A 24906-nucleotide genomic window follows, 5' to 3' on the forward strand; every position below is an offset into this window, starting at 1 on the left:
GGAAATCCACTGCATAGTCTGCCACACTGCGGGAGTCTTGCCGAAGCTGAAGTCATTTCCGGGCAACCTCTCTCCTGGACAATGGAGCACCGAAAACTTTCTTTACCTCCACCACGAACTCCTCCAGACTGAAGCATACGGCCGACTGTTGTTCCCATACTGCCGTAGCCCAGGCGAAAGCCCTCCAGCACATCAGCGTGATGAGGTACGCTATCTTAGAGCACTCAGAGAGGAAGGAGGAGGGCTGCAATGATGATGAGGATACATTGAGCGAGAAACACCCGACAGGTGCTGGACTCTCCATCGAAGCGTTCCGGGGGAGGTAAGCAGGGTTCCCAGGTAACCGGGGTGGCCGGGGTGGTCGGGAGGCGGTACTGCTAACAGCCGGGTTGCTGAGGGGCTGGGAGGTTACCGTCGTTGTAGGCTGCCTAATAGACAACCCGCGGAATTGCTCCAGCAATGTTTTCAACGCTCGGTCATGACGTTCGGCCAAGGTCTGGAATCCTTCCATAAGACCATGAAGCAACTGCCTTACAATGGTGGCTCGTTGGGAGGAGATGGCTTTGCGGACCTGGTCCAAGTCTGCTGGATCAGTCATGGCCAGTTCGAACTGTCACGTTTTAGGGAAGACCCAGATGCAGACAGTGCCGAAGTAACAAAAGTGTATTACTAGAACAGGGGGCAGGAAAAACGACAGGTCAAGGGCAGAGGTCAGTAATCCAGATCAGAGTCCAAAAAGGTACAGAACAGCAGGCAGGCTCAGGGTCAGGGCAGGCAGAATGGTCAAAACCGGGAAAACTAGAAACAGACAGGAGCAAGGGGGAAAACGCTGGTAGGCTTGACGAACAAAACGAACTCGCAACAGACAAACACAGGAAAAAAATATACTGGGGATAATGGGGAAGATGGGTGACACCTGGAGGGGGTGGAGACAGGCACAAAGACAGGTGAAACAGATCAGCTAAAGATGTGTGACAGCTAAAGGTAATGCTGGAAGCAAAGTTGCAAAATTCAAGTAATGCTAGCATTTTACAGAGGGCTACGACTGATGAATAAGGAATTCTTAGTAGTCAAGAGACAGGTAAACATTTTCTCATATAAGTTACATTCACAGAATGTTACATCATAATGCAGTAGCTAGATAATCAATTAAAACAATATAGCAGGGTTCCCTAGCTGGCGGCCTGCAAGCCAAATTTGGCCTGCGGGTGATTTTATTTGGCCCCCCAAGTTTTCAGTTTTTTTACATTTATTTTATACTTTTTTAAATGTTCATTGTTTGACATAAAAGACACAAATAAAGGATATCAGCTACAAGTGATTTTAATTGATGAAATATGTTCCCAAGTATTCCCAAGCATCATAGAGAGACGTGATTGTATACGAATGTAAGCAAGGATTTAAATTATTATGTTTTATTCAAACATTATATCTGTTTGGCATTCTTGCGGTCAATTTCCAGTCTACAAATGATTAGTAAGTATTTTCCAGCCCCCCGACCATCCGCTCAAGAACAAATTGGCCTGCGGCTGAATCTAGTTGATGATCCCTGCAATACAGAATGACACAGTAAAACAAAACAAAGAAAGGGAATGGAAAATGGAAAACAGGTGATGTTGATGTGGGTTGTGTTTTTTTATGGCGCTCACAGGCTTAGCAGAGGCAGCTGCCAGCCATATGTTTAACTTTCCATTCATACAGCCTTATTGGTATTCCCTGGAAAGCCTGACACATACAGTGCCTTCAAAAGTATTCATACACCATGACTTATTCCACATTGTGTTGTGTTACAGCCTTATGGCTCTCTAAGAGCTTTGCACACCAGGATTGTACAATATTAGCCCATTATTTATTTTTTTATTCTTCAAGCTCTGTCAAATTGGTTGTTGATCATTGATAGACAACTATTTTCAAGTCTTGCCATAGATTTTCAAGCAGATTTAAGTGACAACTGTTACACGGCCACTCAGGAACATTCACTGACTTCTTGTGTTTTAGGTTATTGTCCTGCTGAAATGTGAATTAATCTCACAGTGTCTGGTAGAAAGCAGTCTGAATCAGGTTTTCCTCTAGGATTGTGCCTGTGCTTATCTCCAATCCATTTCTTTTTTACCCTGAAAAACTCCCCAGTCCTTAATGATTACAAGTATCACATAACATGATGCAGCTACAACTATGCTTGAAAATATGGAGAGGTGTACTCAGTAGTCTGTTGTATTGGATTAGCCCCAAACATAACACTTTGTATTCAGGACAAGTTGAGTTGCTTTTAAATTTTTTGGCAGTTTTACTTTAGTACCTGGTTGTTGGTGATCCATCCTCAGTTTTCTCCTATCACAGCAATTAAACTCAGTAACTGTTTTAAAGTCACCATTGGCCTCATGGTAAAATCCCTGAGCGGTTTCCTTCCTCTCCGGCAACTGGATTAGGAAGGACGCCTGTACCTTTGTAGTGACTCGGATTATTGATACACCATCCAAAGTGTCATCAATAACTTCACCATGCTCAAAGGGATTATCAATGTCTGCTTTAATTTTTCATCTACCAATAGGTGCCCTTCTTTACAAGGCATTGGAAAACCTCCCTGGTTTTTGTGGTTGAATCTGAGTTTGAAATTCACTGCTCAACTCAGGGACCTTACAGATCAGCGATGAGGTAGTCAATAAAAAATCATGTTAACCACTCTTATTGCACACAAAGTGAGTCCATGCAACTTATTATGTGACTTGTTAAGCAAATTTCTACTCCTGAACTTATTTAGGCTTGTCACAACAAAGGTGTTTAATGCTTATTGACTCAAGACATTTCGGCTTTTAATATGTTATCAATTAGATTTGCATTTTATTAAATTTTTTTACTTCATATGGTATAGGGGGCAGCATTTTCACTTTTGAATAAATATCGTGCCCAATTTCAACTTCCTGCTACTCATGCCAAGAATATAAGATATGCATAATATTAGTATATTTGGATAGGAAACACTCTGAAGTTTCTAAAATCATGTCTGTGAGTATAACAGAACTTATGTAGCAGGCAAAACCCCGAGGACTAACCGTTTAGATTTTCTTTTTGAGGTCTCTGTCTGTTCACTGAAATCTCATTGGCAAACGATATTTCTTCGGAACTTGTTTTCAGTTCCTACCGCTTCCACCCGATGTCACCAGTCTTTGGAATTTGGTTGAGGTTATTCATTTGTGCAATGAATAAGTAGGGCCAACTAGGAACTGTGTAACACTGTTGAGAGTTGCGCAAGACTTGAAAAGTAGCTTGGTTTGTTGTCTTCCTGTATTGAACACAGATAGACCCGTCATCAATTTGATCGATTATTAACGTTTAAAAATACCTAAAGTTTTATTACAAAAGTAGTTTGAAAAATTTTGGCAAAGTTTATAGGCAACTTTTGAAATATTTTGTGGTGACGTTGCGCATTTTGGAAGCTGTTTTTTTCTGGATCAAACGCGCCAAATAAATTGACATTTTGGATATATATGGATGGAATTAATCGAACAAAAGGACCAATTGTGATGTTTATGGGACATATTGGAGTGCCAACAAAAGAAGCTCTGTGGAAAGGCTGAGGGGTATGAATACTTTCTGAAGGCTCTGTATCATGATTAAATCAATTTAGGGGTTAGTTGTTAGTGTTGTGCAGTCTACAAACTCAACATTGAAAACAATGTATTTGTAAAAATATCTAACATTTTCTTTTACCTCTACACTGAGTGTACAAGAACATTATGAACACCTTCCTAATATTGAGTTGCACCCCATTTTGCCCTTCGAACAGCCTCAATTCATCGGGGCATGGAATCTACAAGGTGTCAAAAGTGTTCGACAGGGATGCTGGTCCATGTTGATTCCAATGCTTTCCACAGTTGTGTCAAGTTGGCTGAATGTCCTTTGGGTTATTCTGGAAAGGACAACTGTTGTCTTCAAAGGGCTGATGAACACCTGAAAATATATAAATAAAGCTAATATATTAATGAAATCTTCCTCCATAGTTTACCAGTGTTTAAAGTTAGAACAGTTATGATGTTCACCAGGTTATGAATTCTCTTGGCTCATTAAGGTGTTTTCATCAATACAATTTACATTTGCAAAGAACGATACAGTTGCATATTTATAATAGCTTTGGTGGTGTAAAGCAAAGTTGATGGATCAGTGTTGGTAGGTTAATATGTTAGCACAGCAAGTACTGTCAAATTAAAGTGTTACAGACTACACATATAAAGGCAAATAAAGCACCAATACAGGCAACTGCTATAATAATCGTAATAATAATAATAATAATGATAAATAGTCATAACTTTTATAGTTCTACAGTCCCTTTTTGAGGCTTGCACAATTGCAACGACAATTTCACAATGGATTCTGTTGTGTAACCTAATGGAAGAGGGGTGGTTAAAGCCAAATGAGTTTACATTGGTTTGCAAGTCTAATACGTGTTTGAATGAATTACACATACTACAAACAGGTATCATACAATAGTTGCAAGTAGCCGACTATGTATATATGTGCAACAAAACTGTAAGAGTGCTAAATGGATGACAATAGTGATTTTAGACAGAGACCGCTACATTCTGGTCCAGGTCACAAGATATGAAAACTAATTACATTTCACACATTGTCATGTTGTAATGTTTCATAATTTGTGTGAGGATTTAGTGTTCCATAAATTGAAATGTGCACAGCATACAATAGTGTGTAATTGACAATTAGTTATTTATGCAAAAAATAGACATTAGAATGATAATTCACCTTTGTCATTCTCATAACTTCCTCAACATTTAAATAAGGCAAGCAAGTGTAAGTAGCTAGGTTTTTCCTAAATATTTACCCACAAACAGCCCTTTCTGCTGCTCCTGGCTGATCTTCAGGTGAGGTACCTTCTTATCCTACATGTGTTGCCCACTACACTTCCTGAAGGACGGGTTGATCAGGCCCAAGTGAACCAGGTGGCTCGTCCACTGCTTCTCACTCTTCAGCCACAACCAATGAGATGTTCTCTCTGCCTCCTGATCAGTTTTTGACAGATCTTCTTTGTCCGTCCTCCTCCTATAGCCTGCCCTCCACAGTTATGAAGCCCAGTGACAAGGTTTTTCTATGTATAATAATGATACAATAGTTCCATCTAGTGTTCAACATTCTGCCCAACAAGTTTCTGGTGAAACCTTGAAATTGCTTGTATTTTCAAGGGTAAGTGAGACTAGTGAGAGTCAATAGGTGTCAGTAGAGACTCATCAATTTGCTCCCATTCCTTTAAATGACGCATGCGCCATGCCAACACTTTACAGGTGTCTGTGTAGAATCATTTCCCCACCAAACAGAATATACATATATATGTTTTAACCCTTTTAGGTCACAATTGCATATTTTGTTTGTGCTTCTTGTTTTAACAATTTGCATTTATTTTATATGAACAGATTGTGGTTTTCCAAAGTGCATGCAGGCAGAGTCAACTGTATTCATTACTAAATTTTGTACAACAATATATAATATAGGCCAGGGCTAACCCAAGCTTCATGTCCACACCCCGGCTCAACCCTAACCCTAGCCATAACCCTAGCTTCAATGTCCACACCCCGGATCAAGAATAAACCTAACCCTCAACCTAACCCTAATCCTAATCTTAACCCTAACCCTAGCTATAACCCTAGCTTCAATGTCCCCACCCCGGATCAACACTAAACCTAACTCTCACCCTAACCCTAACTCTAGCTTTGTGTCCACACCCCGGATCAACACTAAACCTAACTCTCACCCTAACCCTAACTCTAGCTTCGTGTCCACACCCCGGATCAATACTAACCGGAACCATAACCCTTTGTGATTTCCATTCTGCTTCCAGTATTGCCGGACCCTAAATCAAGCAAGAATATTGTGCAGGACGTATATATAATATATGTACAGGAGATGTATGCAACATCTAACTTAGTGTTTTGAATGTGTTCATATGTTCATCTTCTTGTGTCTTTGTCTCTGTTTTTCTGTGGTGTCTTCATGTCTCAATGTAAATAACATGACTTATTATATATTGACAATAAAATACATCAAAGAAAGCATGTGTTTGTATAATTGAGGGTGTGATCTATTTTCTCATGCAGATAACCCCTCGGCCACGTTTGCAGACCTTATGCACACTCTTCTCGATGCGTTGCAAAGCATGCTTGCCCTCATTTTCTGTCAACTCCCACACACACACATCCTGTCACAGGCACAGCTTGAGGTGGAAACAGCCACATACGCCTCTGACGCAGTCAGCCAGCATCAGACCATTTTACACAGCTCAATACTGAGACCACATCCCGTGGAAATAATCATGCAAAACCCAACCCCAATGTTATTCCACCCCACCTACCCATTTTGAGCTGTAAATCAGCACAGAGACGAAACAACTTAGTGGTTTCAGAAAATGAAATCTGCCTCCATAGTTTACCAGTGTTTAATGTTAGAACAGTTATGATGTTCACCAGGTTATGAATGCTCTCCGCTCATTAGGGTGTTTTCATCAATACAATTTGAATATGCAAAGAACGATACAGTTGCATAATAGCTTCGCTGGTGCAAAACTAAGTTGATGGGTCAGTGTGTGTAGGTTAATTCATAGGTTAGCACAGCATTTACAGTGTCATTGTAGTGCTACAGAGTACACATGGCCAAACAAAGCACCAAAACAGGAAACTGTTCTAAGAATTATGAACAGTGATAACTTTTATAGTTCTACAGTACCTGTTGAGGCTTGCACAATTTCAAAACAATTTCACAATAGAGACTATTTTGTAATCCTAACAGAAGAGGTGTGGTTTAAGACGTCAAATCTGCAGGCAGACTATGAAATATATGTTTACAGAATAAATCAAGCTAGCCATAAGATTCAGAATGCAAAGTCCCAGTATTATGTGAATGCTCTCAATGAAAATGTACATCACCCCAAAAAACTCTGGAAAGTTCCTCAAGATCTGGACTCATCAAGAAGATGTAAAACAAAATCCTGTTTTAATGGTATAGATACCGACAATGGAATCTGCTTTGAACAACTGAAAACAGTTGGGTAACCATTGTTACCCCACCAGTTTCTAAACTACCTACTGTACAACATTTGTAAATTACAAATTTGAGACCGTGTCTGTATCAGAGGAGAAGGTAACAAAATTATGTTCTCATTGTGTGCAAACAAGTCAACTGGCCTGGATCAGATCCCAGCCAGATTCTTGAAAGATAGTTCAGGTGTCACCTACAAAACCATTACCCACATTTTAAACCTGTCTATAAACCAAGAAGAATTGTAGATCTGAGGTAGGGAACTACAGGTCTGTCTCAATTCTGACCACAATATCCAAGGTCTTTGAAAGGTTCTTTATGATCAGGTTGAGGAGTATCTCATTCAACATAACCTACTGTATGAATACCAGTCAGGGTTCTGCGCAGCCAAATCTACAGACACATGCCTTACTCATCTCTTTTATCACATCAGATTGGAAAATGAGAAAGGACATTATACTTGCATGGTAATGCTTGACCTTCACAAAGCCTTTGACACCGTAGACCATGCCTTACTGATGTTTAAACTGTGTATGGGACTAAACAAAACCGCTGTGAATTGGTTTAGGTCGTACCTTACAAGGGGATCCCAGGCCTGTGACCTTACAAGGAGATCCCAGGCCTGTGACCTTACAAGGGGATCCCAGGCCTGTGACCTTACAAGGAGATCCCAGGTCTGGGATGTTGATGGGACCCTATTAGAGGCTAAGGAGATTACTTGGGCCTCTTTTGTTTCTTATTTATGTTAACGACATGCCAGCAGCAGTAAAACGCAAACTACTACTATATGCTGATGACTCTGTGTTGCTGTTGTCCGGGAAGGATACATCACAGATTGACGATATACTTGGTAGGGAGTTGGAGTCAGTGAAGGAGTGGCTTACAGACAACAAGCTGTCATTACCTTTAGGCAAAACTGAATTCATACTGTTCGGCATTAAACAGAGACTGCAGAAGGTAGATAGATAATGGTGACCTGTAATAGAAATTCAATTGTTTCCAAAGCGTCTGTCACATATTTAGGCATACATTAGATCTGTCACTCACAGATCTATGCTTGTGGAGTTATTTCCAAGAGTGCCAGTAAACTCATACTTCTCTACCGCAGAACAAATCAGTTTTACATCAAAATACAAAAAAACTGACAACACGGATACAGTGTCATTTTGACTATGCCTGATCTGCGTGGAACAGTGGGCTGATGACAAAATGAAAGAATAAGATGCAGGTTGTGCAAAACAACGTCATTAGATATCTGCTAAATGTACCCTCCAGAACACATGTTGGAGGAAATTCATTCTTAGCAGTGGGTCTGTTGCCATATACAGTGCCTTGCGAAAGTATTCGGCCCCCTTGAACTTTGCGACCTTTTGCCACATTTCAGGCTTCAAACATAAAGATATACAACTGTAATTTTTTGTGAAGAATCAACAACAAGTGGGACACAATCATGAAGTGGAATGACATTTATTGGATATTTCAAACTTTTTTAACAAAACAAAAAACTGAAAAATTGGGCGTGCAAAGTTATTCAGCCCCCTTAAGTTAATACTTTGTAGCGCCACCTTTTGCTGCGATTACAGCTGTAAGTTGCTTGGAGTATGTCTCTATCAGTTTTGCACATAGAGAGACTGACATTTTTTCCCATTCCTCCTTGCAAAACAGCTCGAGCTCAGTGAGGTTGGATGGAGAGCATTTGTGAACAGCAGTTTTCAGTTCTTTCCACAGATTCTCGATTGGATTCAGGTCTGGACTTTGACTTGGCCATTCTAACACCTGGATATGTTCATTTTTGAACCATTCCATTGTAGATTTTGCTTTATGTTTTGGATCATTGTCTTGTTGGAAGACAAATCTCCGTCCCAGTCTCAGGTCTTTTGCAGACTCCATCAGGTTTTCTTCCAGAATGGTCCTGTATTTGGCTCCATCCATCTTCCCATCAATTTTAACCATCTTCCCTGTCCCTGCTGAAGAAAAGCAGGCCCAAACCATGATGCTGCCCCCACCATGTTTGACAGTGGGGATGGTGTGTTCAGGGTGATGAGCTGTGTTGCTTTTACGCCAAACATAACGTTTTGCATTGTTGCCAAAAAGTTCAATTTTGGTTTCATCTGACCAGAGCACCTTCTTCCACATGTTTGGTGTGTCTCCCAGGTGGCTTGTGGCAAACTTTAAACAACACTTTTTATGGATATCTTTAAGAAATGGCTTTCTTGCCACTCTTCCATAAAGGCCAGATTTGTGCAATATACGACTGATTGTTGTCCTATGGACAGAGTCTCCCACCTCAGCTGTAGATCTCTGCAGTTCATCCAGAGTGATCATGGGCCTCTTGGCTGCATCTCTGATCAGTCTTCTCCTTGTATGAGCTGAAAGTTTAGAGGGACGGCCAGGTCTTGGTAGATTTGCAGTGGTCTGATACTCCTTCCATTTCAATATTATCGCTTGCACAGTGCTCCTTGGGATGTTTAAAGCTTGGGAAATCTTTTTGTATCCAAATCCGGCTTTAAACTTCTTCACAACAGTATCTCGGACCTGCCTGGTGTGTTCCTTGTTCTTCATGATGCTCTCTGCGCTTTTAACGGACCTCTGAGACTATCACAGTGCAGGTGCATTTATGCGGAGACTTGATTACACACAGGTGGATTGTATTTATCTTCATTAGTCATTTAGGTCAACATTTGATCATTCAGAGATCCTCACTGAACTTCTGGAGAGAGTTTGCTACACTGAAAGTAAAGGGGCAGAATAATTTTGCATGCCCAATTTTTCAGTTTTTGATTTGTTAAAAAAGTTTGAAATGTCCAATACATGTCGTTCCACTTCATGATTGTGTCCCACTTGTTGTTGATTCTTCACAAAAAAATACAGTTTTATATCTTTATGTTTGAAGCCTGAAATGTGGCAAAAGGTCGCAAAGTTCAAGGGGGCCGAATACTTTCGCAAGGCACTGTAGCTCAGGGTGGAACAGCTGAAGCGTAACCATATAAACTGGGTGGTTCAAGCCCTGAATGCTGACTGGCTTACAGATGTGGTATTTCAGACAGTATGCCATGGGTATGACAAAACATGTATTTTTACTGTTCTAATTACGTTGGTAACCAGTTTATAATAACATTAAGGCACCTCAGGGTTTTCTGATATAAGGCCAATATACCACAGCTAAGGGCTGTTCTTAGGCACGACGTAATAAGACCCCCTTGGGCCTTATTGCTTAAGTATAAGCATCTTAGTGGTACTGCTTCTGACTACTTAGGCTCACAGATAGCTATGGTTCATATTCCTGTCCATAACACAAGAGCCAGCATGCACAGCTGTAAGGTGCCAAGGGTCAATAATGAGACTTGTTCTTCTACACTGGTGTTCTGTTGTGGAATAGGTGGAAGGTAGCTTAGCAGGTAAGAGCTTTGGGGCAGTAACCGAAAGGTCACTGGTTTGAATCCCTGAGCCGACTAGGTGGGAAATCTGTTGATGTGCCCTTGATCAAGGCACTTAAACCTAATTGCTCCTGTAAAAGTCGCTCTGGATAAGAGTGCCTGTTAAACGTAAATGAATAGCCTCCCACTGCCTATTAAATTGTCCCAGGACAGGTCAGAGCTCTTTGGAGAAAGTTGAGTATCACTTAGTGTCAATCAAATCAAATCAAATCTAATTTATTTATATAGCCCTTCGTACGTCAGCTGAATCTCAAAGTGCTGTACAGAAACCCAGCCTAAACCCCCAAACAGCAAGCAATGCAGGTGTAGAAGCATGGTGGCTAGGAAAAACTCCCTAGAAAGACCAAAACCTAGGTAGAAACCTAGAGAGGAACCAGGCTATGTGGGGTGGCCAGTCCTCTTCTGGCTGTGCCGGGTGGAGATTATAACAGAATGACAGGCATTTATGCCTCTGCTACAAGAGAAAGGTACAGGCAGACGTCTGGCCCTAAGGCCATCTTAGTATTATAGTTTTATTGATAAAGACATAGATTTATTGATGTATAATTCCTTTAGAGTCCAGGAGGACAAATAATGATATTAGGATAGGTTGACTGAATCTTTACCTTTTTAGTTATTTAGTTATTCTATGGTGTATGATACTGTTTTGTACTGTAGTGATTACTGTTGTTTTCTTGTGTTTTGTCTGTTTTGTGTTTAATCCATCGAGGACCAAGTTGGAGAAAAGTGAGTTTTGTGTTATCCCTGTGTTGTACTCAGAGCATTATACCCAAATCAATCAATCAATCAGTAGTTACAGTATGCAGTGGAATATTAAATAGATTATTAAATGGATTAAAGTAATGGCAGGAATGAAACATACCTTGAATCAAAAGGATGAGCAAAAGCTTGTGTCTTAAGATACGTAAAAGTAAACTATTGCCACTGGATAAACAGCCCAGTCGGTAAACTGGAGGCCATGGGATGAGGGAATTCATCTGAACTGCTTCTACTCAAAACTATTTAATAGGCTTTAATATGGAAGGTTTATGGCACATATATTGAACTACAGTAGGAATAATCCTGAAGATAATGCTGGAAGCAACATTGTACATTCTTTATGCAAGCATGTTACATAGGGCTTTAATTATGAAATCTTAGTCTAGAAACGGTAAATATCCTCATATAGGTTAAATACACAGACTCAAATGTTACAGTGTACCAGCTGAGTAATCAATTAAAACAATACAGGATGACAATGTAAAACAAAACAAAGGAAATGTAAGTGGTTTTATTTGGATGGAAAACAGGTGGTGTGGATGTGGGTTGTGGATATATTTATGGAGCTCACAGGCTTAGCAGAGGCAGCTGCCAGCCATGTGTTTAACTTTCCATTCACACAGCCTTCTTGGTATACCCTGGAAAGCCTGACACATATAATGACTAAATCAACTTGGGGTTTAGTTCTTAGTGCTGTGCAAAAATTGGGTGTCTACAAACTTAACATTAAAACAACTTGACTGATGGAACTATATAATGTAACTGTCCTTAATAAACCTTGAGTACAATGTATTATTACCATTATTCATAAAGTATGTACACTATATATGCTACTATGAAATGGGATTGATTGAATTCATAAACATATACTGTATAGACATTACAAAATATGAGCATTGTAAGCATGTATTTAAATGTATAAAGCATTTATACATTAGTATTTTAGTACATACGCGTGTCTCAGACAGTTTTAATTGCCCTCAGCACATATTTTGCTTTAGACTTATGACTGAGTGATGAATGATTGAGATGAATATATTTACTGTAGATCGCATGTACTGGATTCTAGGCAGCCACCCACACAAAGTTCCACAAACAGGTATAACAGTTTGAATTTACAATGAAGGCTTTTTCCACTTTCTTTTTGGTGTGTGGGAGAAGACAGACTTGAGTAAGATTTGAAGACTTCAGGAGAGAAAAATATTCCATACAATTCATTTATTTCATTAATATTTTTAAAATAAATTTGGATTCTTTGTTTCCACCAACCTGTGTCTGTGAGGACAGTGATTTAGCTGGCAGTCCAAAGAATTATCTAATTCTTATGAATAAAACTTAAAGAGCTTCAGACCTCTAGAATGTAATAACAATGCAACTGGCTACAGTATTTACAATTCACGAATATAGTTTTTTACTCTGGCAAAGCATGATGAGAAGTGGTCCATTGTCAAATCAGCAGTTCTTCTGGATATAATTGATTGTGTTGTCTTTGAAGAACTGATGGGCATTTTCTGAAAACATATAAATAAAACTAACATATAAATGCATGATATACAAATACACATCGACCGAGGTAAGTGCCATGTTAAATATCTGTCTTGGAAAACAAGGCATTGTCTTGTTCACAATATACCTTGCAATGACAATATTCTGAACAATCACAAACCATGTTCTGCCTTGCAGATTCAGTTGTAAAGAGAAACTGTACAACTGTGAACTCACTCTAACTTATCCACAGATAAAGTCATCAGCACATTGAAAACGATGGTCTTAAGGTTCTCTGAACCACCTCCTGGCAAGTAGAGAAAATAAAGAGTTAAGTATTTTGTATGGTTAGCTGCGACACTTTTCATTTTCATATTAGTAAACACAGTGCACATACTGAAATGTACTGTGATTTGCCATTGCGGTAGTGATACGCACATCAGATTCTAACCTTCAATGCATTCGCCTCCATTTCCCATAAGGGCTACTTGGCTGTTTTGTACTGTAGGGATTACTGTTGTTTTCTTGTGTTTTGTCTGTATTGTGTGTATTCCATCAGGGACCACGTTGGAGACAAGTCAAATTTGTGATATCCCCTGGGTTGTACTCAGAGCATATTTCAAAATCAATCTATCAATCAGTACTTACGGTGTGCTGAGGAATATTAAAAAGATGATTAAACGGATTAAAGAAATTGCAGAAATAAAATGTATTTTTAATCAAGAGCTTATGTCTTAAGATACGTAAAAGTAAACTATTGCCACTGGATACACAGCCCAGTCGGTAAAGTGGAGGCCATGGAATGAGGGAATTCATCTGACCTGCTTCTACTCAAAACTATTCAATATGTTTTAATGTAGAAGATTTATGGCACATATTTTGAACTACAGTAGGAATAATCCTGAAGATAATGCTGGAAGCAAAATTGTAAAACTCAGGGCATTCTTTATGCAAGCATGTTACATAGGGCTTTAATTGTGAAATCTTAATAGTATATAGACGGTAAATATCCTCATATGTTAAATACACAGACTCAAATGTTACAGTGTACCAGCTGAGTATTCAATTAAAACAATACAGGATGACAATGTAAAACAAAACAAAGGAAATGTAAGTGGTTTTATTTGGATGGAAAACAGGTGGTGTGGATGTGGGTTGTGGATATATTTATGGAGCTCACAGGCTTAGCAGAGGCAGCTGCCAGCCATGTGTTTAACTTTCCATTCACACAGCCTTCTTGGTATACCCTGGAAAGCCTGACACATATAATGACTAAATCAACTTGGGGTTTAGTTCTTAGTGCTGTGCAAAAATTGGGTGTCTACAAACTTAACATTAAAACAACTTGACTGATGGAACTATATAATGTAACTGTCCTTAATAAACCTTGAGTACAATGTATTATTACCATTATTCATAAAGTATGTACACTATATATGCTACTATGAAATGGGATTGATTGAATTCATAAACATATACTGTATAGACATTACAAAATATGAGCATTGTAAGCATGTATTTAAATGTATAAAGCATTTATACATTAGTATTTTAGTACATACGCGTGTCTCAGACAGTTTTAATTGCCCTCAGCACATATTTTGCTTTAGACTTATGACTGAGTGATGAATGATTGAGATGAATATACTTACTGTAGATCACATGTACTTGATTCTAGGCAGCCACCCACACAAAGTTCCACAAACAGGTATAACAGTTTGAATATAAAATCAAGGCTTTTGCCACTTTCTTCTTTGTGTGTGGGAGCAGACAGACTTGAGTGATATTTGAAGTCTTCAGGTGAAAAAATATTCCACATAATTAATTTATTTCATGAATATTTAGTAGAATTCTTCAGATTCTTTGTTTCCACCAATATGTCTGTCGTTTAGTTGGTAGTCCAAAATATGAAAGAAATTCGTATGAGTAAAACTTCATACATCCAGAATGTAATTACAATGCAATTGACTGAAGTATTTACAGTTCATCAATATTTTGATTTTATTCTGGCAAAGCATGATGATACGTGGTCAGTAGTCAAATCAATAGTTCTTCTGGGAAAGATTTATTGTGTTGTCTTTGAGGGACTGATGTGTATCTTCTGAAAATAGAAAATAAACAAACATTTTAATGCATGACATACAAATACACATCTACAAGGCATTGTCTTGTTCACAATATACCTTTCCATTAAAATATTAAATCACAAAACCATGTTATGCCTTGCAGATTGAGTTGTTAAGAGAAACTGTGCAACTATGAACTCACTCTAACTCATCCACAGTCGAAGAGTCATCAGCACGTTGAAAACGATGGTCTTCAGGAACAGAATTCTCAAGGCCCAGAATGGTCAGGGATAGGAAATTGATCTTTGCATCTAGAAATGGAAATACCATAGTGATCAATATCTTATATTATAAGCAACAAGTGCCAAATAAGGTGATATTTTTTGGAGACGTTTGATCATATCACAAATGAGAGAGTAAATGCTCTGATATGTACCTGTGTCAAAATACCAGTTTGCTTCACATTTCTCTGAACCACCTCCTGGCAAATAGAAAAAATAAATAGTTAAGTATGTTGTATGGTTAGCTGCAACATTTATAATTGACATATTCATATACACACTTAGCGCACATACTGAAATGTACTGTGATTTGGCATTGCAGTAGTGATACACCCATCAGACTCTTACCTTCAATGCATTCACCTCCATTTTCCTGACAGCTACTTGGCTGTTTTGTACTGTAGGGATTACTGTTGTTTTCTTGTGTTTTGTCTGTTTTGTGTGTAATCCATCGGGGACCACCTTGGAGACAAGGGAAATTTGTGTTATTCCCTGGGTTGTGCTCAGAGCATTATTCCCAAATTAATAAATCAATCAATCAGTAGTTACATTGTGCTGTGGAATATTAAATAGATGATTAAAGGGATTAATGAAATTGCAGAAAACATATAAACTTTGAATCAAAAGAATGAGAAAAAGCTTGTCTTAAGATACAGTTAAGAAAAACTTGTGCCACTTGATACACAGCCCAGTCGGTAAACTGGAGGCCACAGGATGAGGGAAATCGTCTGACCTGCTTCAACTAGAAACTATTCAATATACATGAATTTAGCAGATTATCGGTACATATAGCGCCTTGCAAAAAGTATTCAGACCCGCTCCCCCTCCCTGGCGCTGTTCCGTTTAATGTCCGTCAGCTAATAAACCTTCACTCCCTGTACCTGCTTCTCATCTCCTGCGTCGCTCCCTTACAGAATGCGGACACCACTACAAGAGGCATCGGGGAATTCTTTTTGTTTTGTGGGTGACGTCGGACCCGGGGGCCGCAGCCGATGGAACCGGGGGTGCCTAAGCCTGCTCGTCGGACTTCCACGCCCTAGTTATATTTTGGTTTAATCTGACCATATGACATTCTCCCAATCTTCTTCTGGATCATCCAAATGCTCTCTAGCAAATTTCAGACGGGCCTGGACATGTACTGGCTTAAGCAGGTTGACACGTCTGGCACTGCAGGATTTGAGTCCCTGGCGACGTAGTGTGTTACTGATGGTAGGCTTTGTTACTTTGGTCCCAGCTCTCTGCAGGTCATTCACTAGGTCCCCCCGTGTGGTTCTGGGATTTTTGCTCACCGTTCTTGTGATCATTTTAACCCCACGAGGAGAATCTTGCGTGGAGCCCCAGATCGAGGGAGATTATCAGTGGTCTTGTATGTCTTCCATTTCCTAATAATTGCTCCCACAGTTGATTTCTTCAAACCAAGCTGCTTACCTATTGCAGATTCAGTCTTCCCAGCCTGGTGCAGGTCTACAATTTTGTTTCTGGCTCTTTGTTCTTGGCCATAGTGGAGTTTGGAGTGTGACTGTTTGAGGTTGTCTTTTATACTGATAACAAGTTCAAACAGGTGCCATTAATACAGGTAACGAGTGGAGGACAGAGGAGCCTCTTAAAGAAGAAGTTACAGGTCTGTGAGAGCCAGAAATCTTGCTTGTTTGTAGGTGACCAAATACTTATTTTCCACCATAATTTGCAAATAAATTCATTAAAAATCATACAATGTTATTTTCTGGAATTTTTTTTCTCATTTTGTCTGTCATAGTTGAAGTGTACCTATGATGAACATTTACAGGCCTCTCTCATCTTTTTAAGTGGGAGAACTGGCACAATTGGTGGCTGACTAAATACTTTTTTGCCGCACTGTACATATACATATGAGATGAGTAATGTAGGGTATGTAAACATTATATTAAGTAGCATTGTTTAAAGTGGCTAGTGATATATTTTTCCATCAATTTCCATTATTAAAGTGGCTGGAGTTGAGTCAGTGTGTTGGCAGCAGCCACTCAATGTTAGTGGTGGCTGTTTTAACAGTCTGATGGCCTTGAGATAGAAGCTGTTTTTCCGTCTCTCGGTCCCTGCTTTGATGCACCTGTACTGACCTCGCCTTCTGGATGATAGCGGGGTGAACAGGCAGTGGCTCGGGTGGTTGTTGTCCTTGATGATCTTTGTGGCCTTCCTGTGACATCAGGTGGTGGGCAGGTAGTTTGCCCCCGGTGATGCGTTGTGCAGACCTCACTACCCTCTGGAGAGCCTTAAGGTTGTGGGCGGAGCAGTTGCCGTACCAGGCGGTGATACAGCCCGACAGGATGCTCTCGATTGTGCATCTGTAGAAGTTTGTGAGTGCTTTTGGTGACAAGCTGAATTTCTTCAGCCTCCTGAGGTTGAAGGGGCGCTGCTGCGCCTTCTTCACGACGCTGTCTGTGTGGGTGGACCAATTCAGTTTGTCCGTGATGTGTACGCCAAGGAACTTAAAACTTACTACCCTCTCCCCTACTGTCCCGTTGATGTGGATAGGGGGGTGCTCCCTCTGGTGTTTCCTGAAGTCCACAATCATCTCCTTTGTTTTGTTGATGTTGAGTGTGAGGTTATTTTCCTGACACCACACTCTGAGGGCCCTCACCTCCTCCCTGTAGGCCGTCTCGTCATTGTTGGTAATCAAGCCTACCATTGTAGTGTCGTCCGCAAACTTGATGATTGAGTTGGCGGCGTGCATGGCCACGCAGTCGTGGGTGAACAGGGAGTACAGGAGAGGGCTCAGAACGCACCCTTGTGGGGCCCCAGTGTTGAGGATCAGTGGGGTGGAGATGTTGTTACCTACCCTCACCACCTGGGGGCGGCCCGTCAAGTCCAGTACCCAGTTGCACAGGGCGGGATCAAGCTTAATGATGAGTTTGGAGGGTACTATGGTGTTAAATGCTGAGCTGTAGTCGATGAACAACATTGTCACATAGGTATTCCTCTTGTCCAGATGAGTTAGGACAGTGTGCAGTGTGGTTGCGATTGCATCGTCTGTGGACCTATTTGGGCGGTAAGAAAATTGTAGTGGGTCTAGGGTGTCAGGTAGTGTGCAGCTGCGCTCATTGGACTCACCGGGACTCACCTGGACTCCTTCACTTTGTTGATTACCCCCTGTACATCTGTCTGTTCCTTGGTTGTGTTCCCTGTGTCCGCATTATTCGGTATTGTGTTTGTTATGTGTTCCTGTCCAGATGCTGTTCCTGTTCCGTTTCATGTCCGTCAGCTAATAAACCTTCACTCCCTGTACCTGCTTCTCATCTTCTGCATTGCTCCCTTACAGTTACAAGTTGGGATTAAAATTGATTTGATTGAGAAAAAAAATGTCAATAATCCACACAAAATACAATGTTATGTCAAAGTCAAAGAAAATGTGTATATTTTTTAAGGTAGATAAAAAATTAATAACCAAAATATAGTCATTGCATACTGTAAGTATCCAGACCCTTTGTTTAGGCAAGACCAAATTAGTTCAGAATAAACATTGGACTTAACAAAACACATAAAACTGTAAGTTACATGGACTCACTTTGTGTGAAATAATAGGGGGTTGACATGATTGTTTGTGATTGATTGTGAAACATTCAGCTTGTATGCAGCATGACACTAAAGTAATAATACAACAACAAAAAATACAGCAAAGGAAGAACATTTCAAACTATGTTTGAATAACAGCCTCCTTATTTCTAAGCATGGTGGTGGCTGAATCATGGTAGGGGTATGCTTGACAGGGCAAATCCTAGAGGAAAACCTGCTTCAGTCTGCTTTAGACCAGGGACTGGGAGAGGAATACACCCTTCAGCAGGACAATAAGGTGAATTCACCTAACACCAGGCCAAATCTACAATGGAGTTGCGTACCAAGAAGACAGTGAACGTTTCTAAGTGCCCAAGTTACAGTATTGTCTTAAATATGTTTAAGAATCTATGGAAAGACTTGAAAATAGCTGATTAGCCATGATCCCCAACATCTTGACAGAGCTTGAATATTTTTTTAAAGAACAATGTGCAAATATTGCACAGTCTAGGAGTGCAAAACTCTTAAAGACTCAAAACTGTAATCGATGCCAAAGGTGTTTCTAACACGTATTGACTCAGGGAGCTGAATACTTATGCAAAGACTATACTAGAATGTGTCTTGTACATTGACATTACAGAGTATTTTGTGTATATTGTTGGCAAACAATTACAATACAATACATTTTAATTGCACTTTTGTAACACAATAAAATGGGAAGAAATGTAAGGTTTCTGAATACTTTTGCAAGGCAATGTATATTGAACTACAGTATGAATAATGCTGAATATAATTCTGGAAGCAAAACTGCAAAACACTGGTAATTCTGTATGCAAGTATGTTACAGAGGGCTTTGATTTATGAATTATGAAATCACAAAGGATGTTCTTTAATGGAAGCCTCTCCAACATAATACAGGTAGAGTCAGGCATTCCCCAGGGCAGCAATCTAGGCACCTTTATTTAAAAATATATATATTTACTAATGACCTGCCACTGGCTCTGAGTAAAGCCTGCGTGTCTATATATGCTTATGACGCAACACTATACATGTCAGCTACCACAGCAAGTGAAACAACTGCAACATTTAACAAAGAGCTGCAGTCAGTTTCAGAATGGGTGGCAAGAAATAAGTTTGTCCTAAATATTTCAAAAACTAAAATATATATAATGTGGAAATGTAACAAGTTGAGGAGACTAAACTGCTTGGTGTAACCCTGGATTGTATACTGTCATGGTCAAAAGATATTGATGCAACTGTAGCTAAGATCGGGAGAGGTCTGTCCATAATAAAGTGCTGCTCTGCTTTCCTAACAATGCTATCAAAAAGGCAGGAAAAAGGCACATCCGACAGGCCCTAGTTTTGTCGCTCCTGGACTACTGTCCAGTCGTGTGGTCAGGTTCCACAAAGAGGAATTTAGGAAAATTATAATTGGCCCAGAACAGGGCAGCACGGCTGGCCCTTAAATGTACGCAGAGAGCTAACATTAATAATATGCATATCAATCTCCCCACTACTTTGAGCCAGGAGAGATTGACATGCATATTAGTACAACTTGTATTTGGGAGAAGTATTGTCATGTTGAACCAACCGAGCTGTCTGTTTAAACTACTAGTACACAGCTCAGACACTCATGCATACCCAACAAAACATTCTACCAGTGGTCTCTTCACAGTCCCCAAGTCAAATCAAATTTTATTTGTCACATACACATGGTTTGCAGATGTTAATGTGAGTGTAGTGAAATGCTTGTGCTTCTAGTTCCGACAATGCAGTAATAACCAACGAATAATCTAACCTAACAATTTCACAACAACTACCTTATACACACAAGTGTAAAGGGATGAAGAATATGTACATACAAATATATGAATGAGTGATGGTACAGAACGGCATAGGCAAGATGCAGTAGATGGTATCCAGTACAGTATATACATATGAGATGAGTAATGTAGGGTATGTAACATATAAAAGTGGCATTGTTTAAAGTGGCTAGTGATACATGTATTACATAAAGATGTTTAAAGTGGCTAGTGATACATTTTTACATCAATTTTCCCATTATTAAAGTGGCTGGAGTTGAGTCAGTATGTTGGCAGCAGCCACTCAATGTTAGTGGTGGCTGTTTAACAGTCTGATGGCCTTGAGATAGAAGCTGTTTTTCAGTCCAGAACAGACTATGGGAGGTGTTACGGTTTTCTAGTGGTGAAGGAGAGTCGGACCAAAACGCAGCGTGTAGATTGCGATCCATTTTTAATCAAACAAACGTAAACACGAAATAACACAAACACTACAAAACAATAAACGTAATGTGAAAACCGAAACAGCCTATACTTGTCAACTAACACAGCGACAGGAACAAAGACACTAAGGACAATCACCCACGACAAACTCAAAGAATATGGCTGCCTAAATATGGTTCCCAATCAGAGACAACGATAAACACCTGCCTCTGATTGAGAACCACTCCAGACAGCCATAGACTTTGCTAGATAACCCACTAAGCTACAATCCCAATACCACCACCAAAACCCCAAGACAAACACACCACAATTACAAAAAACCCATGCCACACCCTGGCCTGACCCAATACATGAAGATAAATACAAAATACTTCGACCAGGGCGTGACAGGAGGTGCACAGTACTGTACTATATAAAGCCATGAATACATGGAATTATAGTCCACATCAAGTAACTCATGCAAGCAGAAAATCTGATTTAAAAAAACAGATACAAATACACCTTATGGAACAGCGGGACTGTGAAGAGAGACACACACAGGCACACACATACACAAAAACATGATAACATACGCACTATGAAGACACGTACAAATGGATTTTGTGTTGTAGATATGTGATAGTAGTGGCATGAGGGCACATACCTCATGTGCTGTGAAATCAGTTTTTTTTATTGTATATAACTGTCAAATTTTGCTGGACCCCAGGAAGAGCAGCTGCTGCCAATAATAATATATACAAATACAAACAGTCTAGAGACTAGTAAATGTCCTCATATTAGTTAAATACACAGACTGTACTATCTGGTTAATCAAAAAAAACTATCTATATTGCACTCCACACTGCCCTTTCCCACCTGGACAAAAGGAACACCTACAGTTGAAGTCGGAAGTTTACATACACTTAGGTTGGAGTCATTAAAACTAGTTTTTCAACCACTCCACAAATTTCTTGTTAACAAACTACAGTTTTGGCAAGTCAGTTAGGACATCTACTTTGTGCATGACACAAGTCATTTTTCCACCAATTATTTACAGACAGATTATTTAACTTATAATCAATGTATCACAATTCCAGTGGGTCAGAAGTTTACATTCACTAAGTTTTACTGTGCCATTAAATAGCTCGGAAAATTCCAGAAAATTATGTCATGGCTTTAGAAGCTTCTGATAGGCTAATTGACATAATTTGAGTCAATTGGAGGTGTACCTGTGGATGTATTTCAAGGCCTACCTTCAAACTCAGTGCCTCTCTGCTTGATATCATGGCAAAATCAAAAGAAATCAGCCAAGACCACAGAAAAAAAATTGTGGACCTCCACAAGTCTGGTTCATCCTTGGGAGCAATTTCAAAATGCCTGAAGGTATCATCTGTACAAACAATAGTACGCAAGTATAAACACCATGGGACCACGCAGTCGTCATACCACTCAGGAAGGAGACGCATTCTGTCTTCTAGAGATGAACGTACTTTGGTGTGAAAAGTGCAAATCAATCTCAGAACAGCAGCAAAGGACCTTGTGAAGATGCTGGAGGAAACAGGTACAAAATCCCAACCGTGAAGCACGGGGGTGGCAGCATCATGTTGTATGGGTGCTTTGCTGCAGGATGGACTGGTGCACTTCATAAAATAGATGGCTACATGAGAGAGGAAAATTATGTGGATATATTACAGCAACATCTCAAGACATCAGTCAGGAAGTTAAAGATTGGTCACAAATGGGTCTTCCAAATGGACAATGACCACAAGCATACTTCCAAAGTTGTGGCAAAATGGCTTAAGGACAACAAAGTCAAGGTATTGGAGTGGCCATCACAAAGTCCTGACCTCAATCCTATAGAAAATCTGTGGGCAGAACTGAAAAAGCATGTGCGAGCAAGGAGGCCTACAAACCTTGAGTGTATGTAAACTTCTGACCCACTGGGAATGTGATGAAAGAAATTAAAGCTGAAATAAATAATTCTCTCTACTATTAATCTGACATTTCACATTCTTAAAATAAAGTAGTGATCCTAACTGACCTAAGACGGGGAATTTTTACTAGGATTAAGTGTCAGGAATTGTGAAAACTGAGTTTAAATGTATTTGGCTAAGCTGTATGTAAACTTCCGACTTCAACTGTATGTGAGAATGCTGTTCATTGACTACAGCTCAGCGTTCAACACCATAGTGCCCTCAAGGCTCATCAATAAGCTAAGGACCCTGGGACTAAACACCTCCCTCTGCAACTGGATCCTTGACGGGCCACCCCCAGGTGGTAAGGGTAGGTAACAACACATCCACCACGCTGATCCTCAATACAGGGGCCCCTCAGGGGTGTGTGCTCAGTCCCCTCCTGTACTCCCTGTTCACTCATGACTGCATGGCCAGGCACGACTACAACACGATCATTAAGTTTGCCGTTGACACAACAGTTTTAGGCCTGATCACCGACAACTACTAGACAGCCTATATAGAGGAGGTCAGAGACCTGGCCATGTGGTGCCAGGACAACCACCTCTCCCTCAACGTGAGATGATTGTGGACTACATGAAAAAGAGAACCGAGCACGCCCCCATTCTCATCGACGGGGCTGCAGTGAAGCAGGTTGAGAGCTTCAAGCTGTCCACATCACCAACATGGTCCAAGCACACCAAGACAGTCGTGAAGAGGGCACGACAAAACCTATTCCCCCTCAGGAGACTGAAAAGATTTGGCATGGGTCCTCATATCCTCAAAAGGTTCTACAGCTGTACTATCGAGAACATTTTGGCACTTTGGCACGAGAACATTTTGGCACAGTTTGGCACTACAAAGGGTAGTGCGAATGGCCCAGTACATCACTGGGGCCAAGCTTCCTGCCATCCAGGACCTCTATACCAGGCGGTGTCAGAGGAAGGCTCTAAAAATGGTCAAAGACTCCAACCAGCCTAGTCATAGACTGTTCTCTCTGCTACCGCACAGCAAGCGGTACTGGAGCACCAAGTCTAGGTCCAAGAGGCTCCTGAACAGCTTCTACCCCCAAACCATAAGACTCCTGAACATCTAATCAAATGGCTACCCAGACTTTTTGCATTGACCCCCCGCCCCCCCTCTTTTACACCACTGCTACTCTCTGTTGTTATCATCTATGCATAGTCACTTTAATAACCCTACCTACATGTACATATTACCTCAACTAACCGGTGCCCCAGCACATTGACTCTGTACCGGTACCCCCCTGTATATAGTCTTGCTGTTGTTATTTTACTGCTGAACTTTAATTACTTGTTACTTTTAATTCTTATTCTTAACCGTTTTTTTTAAACTGCATTGTTAGTTAGGGGCTAGTAAGTAAGCATTTCACTGTAAGGTCTACACCTGTTGCATTCAGCGCATGTGACTAATAAAATTAAATGTGATTTGACAATGTAAAACAAAACAAAGGGAATGTGGGTGTTTTTTTTTATGGAAAACAGGTGGTGGGGATTTGGGTTGTGGATATATTTATTAAGCTTACAGGCTTAGCAGAGGAAGCTGCCAGCAATGTGTTTAACTTTCCATTCATACCGCCTTTGTTGGTATACCCTGGAAAACCTGACACATACTGTATAATGATCAAATCAACATGGGGTTTAGTTCTTAGTCTACAAATTCAACAATAAAACCATTTGATTCATAAAAGTATCTAAATGTTATTATAATCCTATAATTGCAAAATAACTTGTTTATTATATACACATTTGTCAATATAAATACGTAGTGTATGTGCTGTTAATAAATGGGTATTCTTGCATTTATAAACATCTAGACTAGAGTAACATGTTGAAAGCAATAAAAGCTTATTTATAAAGAATTTATAATAGCTTATCAATGAACATTAGGTGGGTCTCTAACACATTCAGACATGTGTTGCCTGATTAATAGGAATTAGGAGGTATACTCATCATGAAGGAATGAAGGAAATGACTTGGAGAAATTTTGTGAATACTAATATAGTAATAATATAACTAATATAGTATGTTATAAATGTAATATAAATGTAATCAACTAATATAAATGTAATCAACTTTGAATATACATTACAAACTTTAGGCAAAACAAATAAC

The 24906-nt window shown here is 39.9% G+C and overlaps 1 long non-coding RNA gene across 1 annotated transcript; it reads right to left on the reverse strand.

The window, feature by feature from the left end:
- Nucleotides 1-13477: 13477 nt before the first annotated feature.
- LOC109874599 (uncharacterized) lies at nucleotides 13478-15712 on the reverse strand. The gene is made up of 4 exons (XR_004206397.1): nucleotides 15418-15712; nucleotides 15225-15269; nucleotides 14991-15099; nucleotides 13478-14823 (listed from the first exon to the last, which is right to left on the reverse strand). It is a non-coding gene; the product is annotated as an uncharacterized LOC109874599 (long non-coding RNA).
- Nucleotides 15713-24906: the final 9194 nt, after the last annotated feature.

Source organism: Oncorhynchus kisutch, linkage group LG30 (assembly GCF_002021735.2).
Source record: "Oncorhynchus kisutch isolate 150728-3 linkage group LG30, Okis_V2, whole genome shotgun sequence".
NCBI lineage: Eukaryota > Metazoa > Chordata > Actinopteri > Salmoniformes > Salmonidae > Oncorhynchus > Oncorhynchus kisutch.